The sequence below is a fragment of the Polypterus senegalus genome, chromosome 16 (assembly GCF_016835505.1).
Source record: "Polypterus senegalus isolate Bchr_013 chromosome 16, ASM1683550v1, whole genome shotgun sequence".
NCBI lineage: Eukaryota > Metazoa > Chordata > Cladistia > Polypteriformes > Polypteridae > Polypterus > Polypterus senegalus.
In genome coordinates this window covers 21451357-21466024 of record NC_053169.1, presented here as the reverse complement: position 1 = coordinate 21466024, position 14668 = coordinate 21451357, and the positions used below count along the sequence as shown (strand labels likewise).

The 14668-nt window shown below is 39.7% G+C and overlaps 1 protein-coding gene across 4 annotated transcripts in view; it reads right to left on the bottom strand.

The window, feature by feature from the left end:
* slc29a1a (solute carrier family 29 member 1a) overlaps positions 1-14668 on the bottom strand; it is a 196284-nt gene that overhangs the window by 105777 nt on the left and 75839 nt on the right. The window lies entirely within an intron of this gene.

Sequence of the window (14668 nt, the reverse complement as noted above, 5' to 3'; positions counted from 1 at the left end):
AAACCCTCAGTGTCAGCTGACTGCACCACAATCAACATTTTAACCAAGGAAAATAGGGAAAACATCCATCTGCAGAATGCTATCAGTTTAGATAAAGAAGAAAAGGCTAATCCTTCTCTGTAGTGGATACCATCTTCTTCTCCACTGTCTGGCTTTTATCTTCTTCAAGCTCAAAAAGCAGCTGTAAGAGAAAAATGTCAGGAATGCTCTCTTTTCAAGCCAGTTTCAATGATTTACTTCCATCTCAAAATCAATGCTTTCAACACCATGCCAAACTAGAGCATCATGGTGGCACAGTGGCCTCACAACACCTGGGACCCAGGTTTGATTCTTAGCCAATCCAATGTGTTTCTAGAGTTTGAACGATCTCTGAAAGTATTTGGATTTTCTCTGACATTCCCTAAACCCATGTGGTTTTGGTTAATAAGTGACTCTAAAGTGATAAAATAATGAATGAGTGTAAATGTGTAAATGTGTGTTCTGTAAATGACTGTCACCAATACTGAGTCAGTTAATGACTTATTTATAATGCTCCCTGAGATATCTTCAGTCTCCCAGATAGTGTACAGAAGATGGATGGATGTTTCATACTGATGTATCTGAATTTATGTGTCTTGGCATCATAGTTTGCCTTGCACTGTTTCTTATAGTATGCGGAGAGATGGATTTTCACATTTTGATAACCCACTGTATTACTCTAGAACTTTGAATCTATTATTCTGCATCAATTCTAGCCTCAATAATCTTGAGCCTGTTGTAAATTAGAATGGTTGAACGTTCTCACTTTAACATGGCTCTTATCTACTGATTTTTAGTGTGTATTAATCCACGCCATGAAACTATCACTGTTTTTGACTTGTGTTCATGTGTTGATCCATCTGACGCTCTTAAACAGCAAACTGTATTATTGTTAGTTCTGGATGTTGTGAGGTTTCTAAACTCTTTTAGGACTCCCCCCAACGGGACAACATGCTGAAGACCGTCCCGAAGTGTGATCACTGCATATGTGGTAGACTGTTTATCCGTTGCAGTGGCTCACCGCCGAAGCAACTCCAAAATGATCCTGGTCACGCTATAAGCGCCTGTCATCGATGGGTGATACAAGGAACCTTGTAAATACAGGGAACAGTATTACTTGGCCACTAACCTGGTCACGACCCTGCCTGACTGCCGTGTCTGTGTATAGGAGAGTGGCAGATCCCGCTACAATAAATAAACATGCTGTTCCTATTACAAGGTGATTAAAGTTGGTTTTGCTAAAATACTGAGACTCAGTTCGTGTTTTGGGGTGCAAGGCAGTGACTCACGAATCACAATGTATTTTGTTTCAGTCTTATTTGTGATTGTTCAATCATAGGCTGTTAGATATCTGATGTTACTAATTTGTACCGATTCTAAGTACCTGATGAATTATAATGTGCTATTTTTGAACCTTTATGTATCATAATGTAGTGATCACAAATGTCTGATTGATTAATATGTGATTTTATCTTCTGAAATATTAGCATTACTGATCATGAATCCATAATGTTTTGGCAGGTGCTGCCCATGTATTTGGCTTTGTCACCCTGAGTCTATGATGTTTCTGCCCCACTGGTTCATCAGGAATCCATGTTGTATCGGTATGTATTGACCGTTTTGAATTAATCCCATGTGCTAATTATGAGCCCATGATGATTAGATCAATAATCCTTTACCTAATATAACATACAGTATATCATTCTTAGCCCCTGTACAGGAAAGTAAATGTCCCACTTTGCATGAGTTCATGATGAATTAACCTGTTTTCATTTTAACCTCTGAGGTATTGATTCCAAACTTTTGTTCATTAAACCCTGACACATCATGCTCTCTCAGCCTTGCCACTGATTATAGCTTATTGTACTACTCATTAGTTCTTGATTTATTAGCGCTGATTGACCTTAGCCCCTGATAAATTAATCTCAGGCTGACGTGTCCCACCATACTTATCATGAATTCCAGATGGATTATACAGCTTCAGTCTTATCCTGAGCTATTTACTCCACAGTGTTGATCCTGAGCCCCAGATGTATCAAGAAGAATTGATCCGAGGTCCTAAAAAATATCTTACTGTACTGATCATAAGTCACTGATGCAATAGTCATAGCCCCTTTATCTTCAAACTTTCATTTAGAAAATTAAAAAAAAAAACTCAGTATTTATGGGCTCCTCTTAATTATAAGGGGTGGGCAAAATGTAGGTTTACAGTTGTTTGTATGGAAAAAGACATGCAGGTTAGCTTTATAAACTTTATTAACTCACAGGAATGCCACAGTGGCACAGTGCACTTCTTGAAAGCGCTCAAATTTCTGGCCTTGCGTACCCATAACCACTCCTGTATATCTTTCTTATCTAAGTGTTCATTATTTAGTTATCTTGTGTATAGAATTTATTAATTATTATTCTTATCTAAATTTAATTTGTTTTTCTTTGCATATAACTATTTCTTTGACATGTTATATGGCACTTTGAGCTATCGTACATCCTTTGTATGAAGATGTGCTATAGAAATATATTTTAACAGTAGCGGCCTACTGCACGATAATGTGCAGTGAATAAACTTGACTTGAGCATTCGTAGTTTTCATTCTCTTTCTCTGTTTAGCATTCGTTTGCTCAGAGGTTGATGCGCTTGCTGCTTCCTGAGCAGCTCTTCTTTTCTCCACCCTAGCAGCCCACTCCTTCTCTTCTTCCGTCGGCATCTTTTCGCATTAAAACTGATTTAAGTCCGTTTTTATGTTGCAATTACTTAGTTTGTTTTTCTCACTTTTTCACTTCAGCTGACACTTAAGTGTTCAATCTGCTTCAAGAATGATTGAAGATATGAAGAGGGAGGGGAAGTGACGGTGAAGGTGGTAGGGATGAGAATGGCGCCTGCATAGCCGCCCTGCTGCACACTGCCGAGTGTTGATTTTAATATAAATAAAAATAAAAGGAAGAATAAAAATCATCACCCTGAAAGCAGACAGTAGAGGTCATTTAGTATATGTGTACCATATTTCAGGTCAATAGGTCAAATGGTTTGCGAGCTACAAGTGATTTGAAATCCTGGACAGACAAGCGGACCACCACGGTAGCGTATTATATAAGAAGATTGTTTTTGTAGTTGTACCATTCTTAGTCCCCGACATTGGCTCATTGAACTTTAATCTTTCACAAGTTCCCAATACAATACGCTATATTAATTTCAACTTTTGATATATGTATCCTTCCGTATGTATTGATCTTGACCTCCAGGTACATTGGATTGTATTCATCTTAAATGATTTACTGCATATGACAGAATGTTTAATTCTTAGCCCCTTGTTCATTAATATGTATTAATATGCTTCATGCTTCAAGTTACAATTTTATTTGTCAACAGTATTATAATTCTTACTTGTCCTGCAATAAAGTGGAATGACAGTTTGATTTATTACAATACTAGGGGGCTCCACCCCCTGCTTGCTTCGCTCACCCACCCCCGTGTTTGGTTACCGGATATACAATTTAAAGAGATTGTTTATTTCATGGGAATTGTTATACAGTGATCCCTCGCTATATCACGCTTCGACTTTCGCGGCTTCACTCTATCGCGATTTTTTTCTCATACATGCTTACGTCACTATGCATGCGCTTTCTGAGAACTTTTATCTAAGCCCTACGATGGCTCCTAAACGTGCTGCTATTTCTAAGCTTTCTGACAATAAAACTAAGCGCCGGAGGAAGATGCTTACTATCCAGGAGAAGGTGAAACTCTTGGATATGATGAAAGATGGCAATACCCTACAAAAGCCTCCTCACGCATATGAAAAGACAGCACCAGCAACTGCCTATGAAGATGTTCTTCAGCCGCGCACCCAGACACCCACTGCCTACTCCTAGTACTGCTTCAGCGAAAGAAGACAACAATGCACCTGCTGAAGATACTGCACCACCTCTGAAGACTCTCCTACTGAGGTCGTGCCTTCATAGGTTAGTGGTTGTGTGTAAGAACTGTGTGTGTTTGTGTGCAATTAAATGTACAGTACAATAATCTACTATATAAAAGCGTTCGGGATTGTCCTTCTGTCCCGTGAGTATAAAGCGTAGCGGTATTCCGCTTATTACAGACTTACTACTTGCAGCTTGAGATACGAAGCGACGCGATGTGAGCAGAGTTCTGGTGCTCTCCTCGTTTCCCTTGCTTTTGTGGACGATGCGCTGGAAAAATAGACAAAATTATGTCTCTGGAAATAATTAATGTTGATGGAGTACAAATGCCTCACTGCGTAGTAAATATCAGGGGAGATGGTGCTTGCTTATTCTCATCTATAACTTATTTAGTGCATGAAACTCCGTCTTTAGCGGTACAGATTTGGGCTGACATTGTACGACTTTGGACAGGCACTTGAGGGGATAAAAAAAAACTGAGGTTTTCGGGAGATGTTATGAATGGGCACTTTGTTGTTCTCATTCCCTACACTTGCATGCCTGATGTACACATGGAGCGCACACAAATTGGGGATAAAAGTCGGTCGCCTTAAAAGGGGAGTGCGCCTAGTAATATGATATTTGTAACGTCTAATATGTCTTATTTTCTCTTATTTTGTCTAATATATTGGGTAATACAAGTGTAATGGTGACTAAAGGGTGTTATTTCATGTCTAGAGGGCTCTAATAATGTTAAAAAACTTATTTAGAAGGTCGTAAACAGGTTTTCTATACTCTAACTGCGAAAATATTAGATTTATAAATAAAGAATCCTACTTTGCGAAAATTCATTTATCACGGTAGAGTCTGGAACGGATTAACCGTGATAAACGAGGGTTCATTGTATATGCATTATTTTCACTTTTGTCTTAAAACTTTTGTAAAAACAATATTTGTCCTTTTTTTCTGGCCTTGGGCGTGGTGACATCTCTTTCTCGCAGGACGTATAACGCTGCTCACGTTGTGAAGGGGGGGGGCGACCGTCGGATTATCTGCTGTCTGTCTTTCTGCTGCTGGCGAGCTGCCTGTTCTGCTTGTCGCATGTCGTTGTTTTAAGAGCTGTGAGCACATGATGTGTGTCTGCCAAAAGCAATCCAACAACTCACTGACTCTCTGCTGCTCGTGTTGTGAAGAGGGGGGTTAGGGTGGCTGAACGCATGCAAGGAGAAGTGGTCGGATCATCTGCTGCGAGCTACGTGTTTTGCTTATCGCTTGTCATTATTTTAAGAGCTGGGAATAAGTTAAAGTGTCTCTCATGGGACTTCAAATTATCTTCTGGGAAGATCACTACTCGTCTCCCTAGTCTGCCTCCCCAAGATTTTTTTTATAATAGAGATATTGTCCTCAAAGGGTGACAGCAGTTAGCCTTACAATTCCAGCATTCTGGATATAAATCCTCCATTTAGCAATTGTCTGTTTTGTATTTGCATGTCTTTTGGACTGGGTACTTCAGTTTTCCTCCTACATTACCATCAGAATGTGCATAGTATGTCTTTTGGGTTATAAACTGGTGCCACTTGATCGAGTAGCCCCTGTGGTGGAATGCTAGTTCTGCTGCTATTGTCTTTTACTTTGTGCCCAAAATGGCCAGGATAGGCTACAGCCCCCCATGCAATTCAAAATAAAAAGACATAATCCAGAGAATGTTATGTTAGGTTGTTGTGTTGTTGATCTTAAGACCTGATGAATCTGGTGGAATTCATTACATGATGTTCCAGATTGGTCTGTCTGATTTTGTTTAGTATTTCTTTAGTTTATACATATCCACTAGTCATTTAACCTCAAAGACAGATTACCTGGACTAACAGTCACTATGATGTTTCCCAGCCTGCTTCTTAGTTTAGTTTTGAAAGTACCCTGTAGTTTCACTTTACAGCAATTAGTGTCCCCCTGGAGATCAGTGTGTTATGCTAAATATCTTTTATAACGAAAAGATGTAATTTACTAAAACAGAGTTACGTCCCATGTGTGGAGTAATGCACTGTTATTATACTCTGTACTTGACAGCCTGTTTGTTTGATCGTTGCTGCTTTAGACTGAAAGGGAAATTTGAAAGCCCTGGATTTTCTCTAATTAAAATGCAAAGCTGGGCCTATCCTAGTCTGCTGCTGGCATATTTTCCATGGCTACAGTAATCTCTTTTCTCAGCAGATCAACATTTTGGCAGCAGCAGCAGTTGAAAGGACATCATTCAGCAGACTGTAAGAACACGGAGTGTCAGAAGACTTCAGTTACACCTCCTGTTTTAAACAAGGTAGAGTGAAATATTGCAGCCCATTTGCTCATTTAAAGGCAATGTCAAATACCAAACCAGGAATACAGGAAATGAAAGTTTGGAGCTGTTACTGAGGCAGACTCTCACAACGCTCCTCTAATCGTGGATAGGAGGCACATCCCAGGGACTTCTTTCATTATGCCGAGGCTTAATTTGGACTCCTTACATTTATGCAAGCCAGCTTGCAAACTGAGTTTATGAAATTTCCATGATGTGTAATTGTTAGTATCATTTCCACAAATGTATTTTGCTTCATTTGCCTTTTGTAAAGAACTTGTGTTTTTAGTTATCATTTTTTTTAATTTTACATTTTTTCTGATAATGTTTAAAAAAATTTGCACTGTGTTTCATGGTAGAACAGTCGATTGCTGCTGGTGCCTCGCTAGGTTCGGATGCTTTTTTACTGTTGTGGGATTTTCTACAGATAATTTTGTTTTCCTTCCTTATCCCAAAGGCTTGCTTGTTAACTTAAACTGACGGCCTTAAACTATCCTGCGTGACTGGGAGTGTATGTGTGTGGGTATTTGGGATAGATTGCTACACCATCCAGGGCTGGCCAGGATGGGTTTGGACCTCCTGCATTACTGAACTGCACGATTGAACAGCTTGGCACCTTAAACAATGATTAAGCAGGTTTTTAATGTTTATGGACGGACACTTTTTGCTCTCTTCCTTGTGTTCATTATCCTGTGTCAGTCTTTCTGTGCATCCTGGACAACAAGATTTCTGTCCATTTTTGACATTTGGTTTTGAAGTGATCACATTTTCCTCTGCCAGTGGAGAATTGCTGTGCACAAGTGAGTAGAAGATGAGGAGCACTGCCTTTTCTGACTGTGTCTGCTAAATGTGGAAACTCTGCTAAGCAGACAGCACTGTAATTAGCTCCATTTTTCATGGTAATATTTGATTTATTGTTATTAGAATCCTTGAAAGGTGATTTGTCATAGAGTGGCATCCCATCCAGAGTTAGATATTGGCCTGTGCCTGATGCTGACATTATAGACTTCCCACCACACTCCCCAGATTTGAGCCTCAGAGATCCTTAGGGCTATACTGTTTGGAGATGTGTGTTCTTGATAAGGTTAACAAGGGAAAATATTTCCTGAGAGAGGGCAGATAATGACTTTCAGACAACCTTGAGGAGTTTCTGGCAAACTACTGGATGACTCAAAGTATAAGTGATGTAGTCTAGCCTGTTCTCAGTCAGGGTGGGTAAACACTGGCAACAGTTGGATATTGTCAAGAGTTTAAGGAGTACTTAGACTTGGTTAGATACACCTTCCTTGCAGGAAACGGTGCCAGAAGCATTAGTTGCATTTGGGCCCAAATATGTTGCTGAGGTTGTTGTGGTGATTGATGAGGAACGTGGCCATAGGGGTAAACAAAATCTGTTTGAAAATTCTGAAAGCATTACCATCTGATAGTTGAAGCTTTGATACAGTAGAAGCAATACACGTACCATCTTGGCCATGGAATATTGCACTCATTCTTTGTCCTGGAAGATATCTGAGGTATCACAGGAATTTGTCAATACTGTACAGATATCCTTTGTGGATGACTATGTACCCAGTGGAATGTACTGTACTTCAAGAATAATGGGCTACAGGGCTGATGCTACATGCTGCTTGGTCCTTGTATTTGCAAACACAGAGTGGTTTTCCCATACTGGCCATTAATTCATATCCAGTCATTACAGGCCTTGGACACCCTGATGGTGCGTCTTGTCTTCTCCTCTGTTTGTTCATGATTTTCATTGGCATGACTGCGGAATTTGAGAGTATCCAGTTTGGCAATGCAAGGGTAGTATCCCTGCTGTTTGCAGATGGTATTTCCCCCCTTGTCTTCATTGGGTTGTGATCACCAGAAAACACTGTATTGGTTCACAGCTGAATGTGATATTAATAATAAGTTGTATGTTGCAAGTTACAACATTAAGTAGTAGCTGTCATCACAAAAAAAACTGTTCATTTGCCAAGTCTTTCTGCTAATATATCTAAGTTCATTATGGGAAAGAACCTTTGCATGAACATGTGTGTAAGCAGGGCAGCACACTGGCACTCTGGTAGTGCTGCTACCTGGCAGTAATGAGATGGGTGAATCATGTCCCAGGTGCTTCTTATGTACAGTTTGTATGTTCTCTCCATCTTGTTGCTCGTGTCCTTCCACAGTCTGAAGGCATGCACATTAAGTGGATTGGTGTTGCTAAATTAGCCCTATTGTGTGTGTGTGTGTGTGTTGACCCTGTGATGTGCTGGTGCCCTGCCCAGGTGTTCCTGCCTTGCTCCTGATGATTGCTGGGATAGGTACCATCTGCCCCATGACCCTTCCTTGGATAAACAGATTAATTAGTCCTTTTATAATAAATGTTTGTATATAGCCTGATTGAATGTTTGTATATAGGTTAATTACTTAAATTGTACTTCATTAAAATTTATTGTGTAACCGTCTTTCATGATACAAATTGAGATATCAGTGTAGGGAAGAAGATCAGCATCTCAATTTTATCTATTTGTTTATTTTTTTATTGTAAACCTTGTAATCCTAATCCAAATCAGGGCTTGAGGTTGAGAACCTATCTGGGTGAAACCAACCCTGGACTGGGTACTAGTCCCCTCAACGCCTGCTCATGCATTTATCCACAGTTGCGTACACACAGGTTATTTGTGGATCTTCCAAATCAACCTCACCTCTATGTCTTTGGAATGTGAACACTGGAGTGTTCAAGCAAAAATCATAGAAACTGAGAGAACATAAAAACTCAATACAGACAGCACTCATGTATGCACTTCAAACTCAGGATGCTGGATCCATGAAGCAGCAACACTGATTACTATATGCGGTGTAAAATAATCTCATATTTTTTTACTCGCTTTTCATGGTAAGGGTCACAGTGGCAAAAGTCTAGGTTGATCAGGTGAAAGCTCCTGAACTTCAGCAGTGGTCCCCCTGGAGAATACCGTGGCACTCCCATATCAACTGATGTATATATATATATATATATATATATATATATATATATATATGTATATATATATATATAACGTGTGAACGTTACCTGGGCACAGACAGGCAGACATGTTGTAAATTCACCACCACATGTTTATTTACACTATTTACAAGATTAAAGTTCACACACAAACCTCAACAGTCCCCAAAGTCCTGGCCAATAGCACACAATGCCTTCACTCTTCGGGCCGCCTCCACTCTCTCTCGTCTCTGACCTTGTCCTTCTTCCACCCGACTCCAGCCTCGAATGAAGGGAGGCGGCCTCTTTTATCTTCACCCGGATATGCTCCAGGTGTTCCCTGGCAATCACCCGCCGACACGCCCCTGTGTGGCGGAAGTGCCGGCTGTACTCCCAGAAGCTCTCCGGGTGTCCCTACTTCTCTTCCGCCCAGCACTTCCTGGTGTGGCGGAAGTGCTGAGGTCCAGGGCTCCAAAGGCATCGGGGCGCCCCCTGGCGGTGACCACAGGACCCTACAGGGTTGGGCTTCCAAGCCCTCTACCCGTGGCCCCAAAGCAACCAGGGTGGCGGCCCCACGTGATCCAGGGCGGGCGTAGACCCTCTTCCATTCCTTCAGGCGTCCCAGCCGGTTGCCGCCCCTGGCCTCCCTGACAATATATATATATATATATATATATATATACAGTATATATAATTTCTCCAGATTGTTCTGCGTTGCATTTGGAAAATGTTTAAAAGAATTTCTCGGTAAAAAGATATGGAAAAGTTGATCACTCATATTTTTTCATCATTTTAAGTGCAGCATGACTAGTAAACGTGATCAAGAAAACCAGGAGACAGGCATGTGCTCTTAGTTGTAGTTTTCTAAGAAGCTAATAAATCACATGAGAGTAATCAACACTTAATGATATTTAGAACTGCTTAAACAGACGAGTGGGCAACACAATGGCACAGCAGTTACAGCTGCAGCCACTTCAGCTTCAGATGCCCCCAAGGGGAATCAATTAAAAAGGGACTAACAAATCTGGACACCAAGTGGAATTCTTGGGGAAGTGCATTCAGAACAGACGCTAGGAACCACTTCTGTACACATGAAACTTGGTGAAGTAGCTGTTGGATAAGCAAACCAGTATGATGGGCAAAATAGCTTTTGTTTCCTATGTGAAATTTCTTGTGTTCTTATAAAATGGTTGTTTTGTTGGATGTATGGAGCATTTCTGGAGTTTGGTTTGTAACAATATTCAGATATTATACAAGACCCTGTCTTCTCCTGTTATCTTAACATATATTTTAATGATTAAATTAACATTATTTCAGTTTTTTTTATAAATGATGCCTCTTTATCACTGAACATATTCACGTAATAAATGTGTAATTTATGTTACTAATAAAATTATATGAATAATATCTGTAAGTACCATGGGGACCATTCAGACCAATAAAGCAGTGCTAAAGTTTTGTTAGTTCTGAGAAATAAGGCACTGTGTCTAACATGGCACAGATAAAAATAAAAAAAAAAACATTTGGCTAGTCAGCCTCTAGATATGTGCCCCAGTTAATGTTGATGATAAAATACATAACATTATCTACTACTAGCTGAAATACCTGACGTTGCCCGGGAGGAAAATAAAGTGTTTGTTTTATTTTTGAATTGTTTGAGAAAAATATAATAAAAAAAAACACAACTTTAAAAATAAAAAATAAATTAACAAACAATGAAGACTCACTAATGTGCTTGTCTTGTGGTCTTGTATGTATGCTGTTATCCATTTGATGCTTGCTCTATTTAATTTGAAAAGCAACAGGGACGCAGTGCTGCTCACACATAAAGAATGCTTCCAGTCACCTCCAGTTCGCCCTCTGGTGGTCAATTACGAGTGTCAACTGGATGATAACAAGCATACGAGACCGCAAGATAAAGAGAAGGGGTTGATTTCACCCTACAGTATTTCTAGTCGAAACAATGAGAAACATTTGTACCAAGTTTCATGAAAATCTCTCTAGCCGTTCGGAAATGATGCTGGAACATACAGTGTTGCCCGGGAGGAAAATAAAGTGTTTTTTTTTTTAATTGTTTGAGAAAAATATAATTTAAAAAAAAAAAACAACTTTAAAAACCAAAATAAATTAACAAACAATAAAGACTCACTAATGTCTTTGTCATGCAGTCTTGTATGTATGTTATCATCCATTTGACGCTCAGACCCAGCCAACTCTATATAATTTGAAAAGCAACAGGGGCGCGGTGCTGCTTAAACATAAAGAATGCTGGCAATCACCTGCTATATACTAACTGTGTAAGCGGCACGGGATCCTAGAAAGTGTTGAAATCGTCAGAACTACTCTGGGCATCTCTCTCCTAGGATGATTTGTGTTGCCGAAGTGCTCTCATCGTTTGTGCATTAGCAGTTAAGTGACTGTCTTTCTTTGGAGGTTTCCCTTTGCTGGTGTGTGGACCTTGCTTGCGTATCCTCGGAGCTGGAGTCACCCCGACTCCATGTCTAACTTTCGGGCCGGACAGACACATACACTTGCACGCGTAGAACTCTATTTAATTTCAAAAGCAACAGGGGCGCCGTGGTGGTGCTCAAACATAAAAAATGCTGACAGTCGCCTCTAGTTCGCCCTCTGAGTGTCAACTGGATGATAACATGCATACAAGACTGCAAGATCACCACCCACCCTACCCGGGGGGTCTAGGGCTGATTTCACCCTACAGTATTTTTAGTTGACCATTGAGAAACAATTGTTGTTTCATGAAAATCGCTCCAGCTGTTTGGATGTGATGGTGGAACATACATACTGTATGTACATACACTCATTGATTTTTATAAATATACAGTAGATATAGATATAATAAAACACTAAGGTCTGTGGGTGTGTCTGGTTCCTTTGAGCAATCTGATTCGTCAGTTGGCTTTGGTGTGACCAGCCAATTTGGCTTTGGAGACGTGATTGAAAGACGAAATGCGATTTTCAGACATATGAGGAGGAGTAGAAGCTTAGAAGGCATTCAGAGAGTCTCCTCAAAGCAGACGGGAGGTGAGCAAAGTGCCTCAAAGTGATGGAATCTGAGAAGCAGGCGTGATGGGACTGCACTCAAGAGAGGGGGTGCCGGTCAAGAGGGGTTCAGACACACGAGGATTCTGAGGAAAGGCACTAAAGATACGTGTAGGGCAAGAGATATCAACATTTTTTAAATGTATTCTGTTACGCTTCTTTGACAGGTAACATGGATATGTTGTAAAACATAGAAATAGTTTATCATGGTGCCAGAAAGTGTCAGCATGTTGGTGGGAAATGCTAGTAACAATATGACTGCACTCTGTACACTTGGCAAGACTACTTATGCTACTACTACTACTTGGGTTTGGTTAGGGTTGCCAATCTAGAAAAACTAAAACTGTAATCACCTTTAGAGCAGGGGGTCTCCTGAACCCACTTTTTTAAAGCACAAGGTTTTAGGAAGAAGATGCAGATTTTATGCATTAGACAAGAAATTATGTAATACTGTAACTGTATAAAAGGAAATCTTGCATAGAGTGATACATTTACAAGTCAATTATTTAAATTAGTTTTCAAAATCAAGAATAAATTCACAAATTTAGAAATAAACTTTTAAGTGAAATTATCTCATTATAAGTTCTTAAAGGTGGCTTTTATTAAAAGATTTTTCTTCTCTTATCTGTACATACATTTAAATGATTTGGGTCTCAAATATAATTAGTATTTGTACTCCCATTGTATCTTGCCTACTGAGGAGTACTACTTATTTGGTTTAATATCGGACAATATAATGCAGAGTAATAATCTCATACTTTCTAAATTCAGTTAAGGGCTGCAAGGACGTGGACCCAATCCTTGTATCATTGGGAACAATGCAGAAATCAGCTGTGGTTGGAGTGCCAGTCCATTGCAGAAATCAATCACACACATACTGCAATTCACATAAGGGGAACAAATTTGGAATTGCAATTCAACCTAACAGAGAAAAACCACAGGCACAATTACTAGGCACAGAGTCTGAACCTGGAGACAGCAGTGCTAACCGCTGTAAAACTGACTTCACCTATTACATTATATTTGAAATTATTTTTTATGTTTTCCAACATATTTATGTATTTTTGTTGCCAGTCAGTGCTGTTATTTTTCCTCACCACATGCCAATGGGAGGACGCACTGGGACATAATGTGAAAGTGACACTACATCTGCATTTTTGTCAGCTGTGGACATTTATTGGTTCCAGACTGGAAGTGCTTAAACTTAGGCAAACATGAGCAAAATCATTAAGAGTATTTTAACTTGACCGTGTGTTTTGATTTGTTCTTTTGATTTTGGTAAAACAAAGAATTGTGTATAACCTAGACCAGGGGTGCCCAATGCGTCAATCACGATCGACTGGTAGATCGCAAAGGTAGTGCAGGTAGATCGCGTTGCATTCAAAAAAAAATTTTTTTAAACGTTAGTCTATCATATATCGTCCCTATGGCATTTGCCACTTGATTGACATACAGGGCGGCCAGTCTGAGATCTCTTTTCTGCTAACACACTGGTCATCCCACACGCACGATCAAACGCGTGAGCTACTGCAAAACCCTGGCTATCTAAGTGATCTAGTTAGCCTTCCAATTTATATTGACTAAAGAATGGATTTTAAAAAAAAAAATTGTTTGGGGAGGGTATGGGCTGAATGTGGAATTGGAAGAGGATTTCTTTTCTCACAATGTCACCATCCAAGTGCATTTGTCTGACGTTCGAGGTTTGATCCCCGATGTGGGTGCAGTGGAGTGTGTACGCCTGATGAGCCCAAAATAGGGTGAAACACGTGTCACGTACTCTTTGCATTATTTGACAGTTAAGTATATAACATTCTATGATCTGCTTCTCGCAACTGAGAGGGCACCCGTGGCGGATGTTTGCCGACTTGCAGACCAACCACACACGTTACCTGGTAGGTAACCACCCATACAATCAGATTGTGATTCAGACTTTGAATGTTTTATATATATATATATTATATATATATATATATATATATATATATATATATATATATATATATATATATATATATATACAGTGGTGTGAAAACTATTTGCCCCTTCCTGATTTCTTATTCTTTTGCATGTTTGTCACACAAAATGTTTCTGATCATCAAACACATTTAACCATTAGTCAAATATAACACAAGTAAACACAAAATTAAGTTTTTAAATGATGGTTTTTATTATTTAGGGAGAAAAAAATCCAAACCTACATGGCCCTGTGTGAAAAGTAATTGCCCCCTGAACCTAATAACTGGTTGGGCCACCCTTAGCAGCAATAACTGCAATCAAGCGTTTGCGATAACTTGCAATGAGTGTTTTACAGCACTCTGGAGGAATTTTGGCCCACTCATCTTTGCAGAATTGTTGTAATTCAGCTTTATTTGAGGGTTTTCTAGCATGAACCGCCTT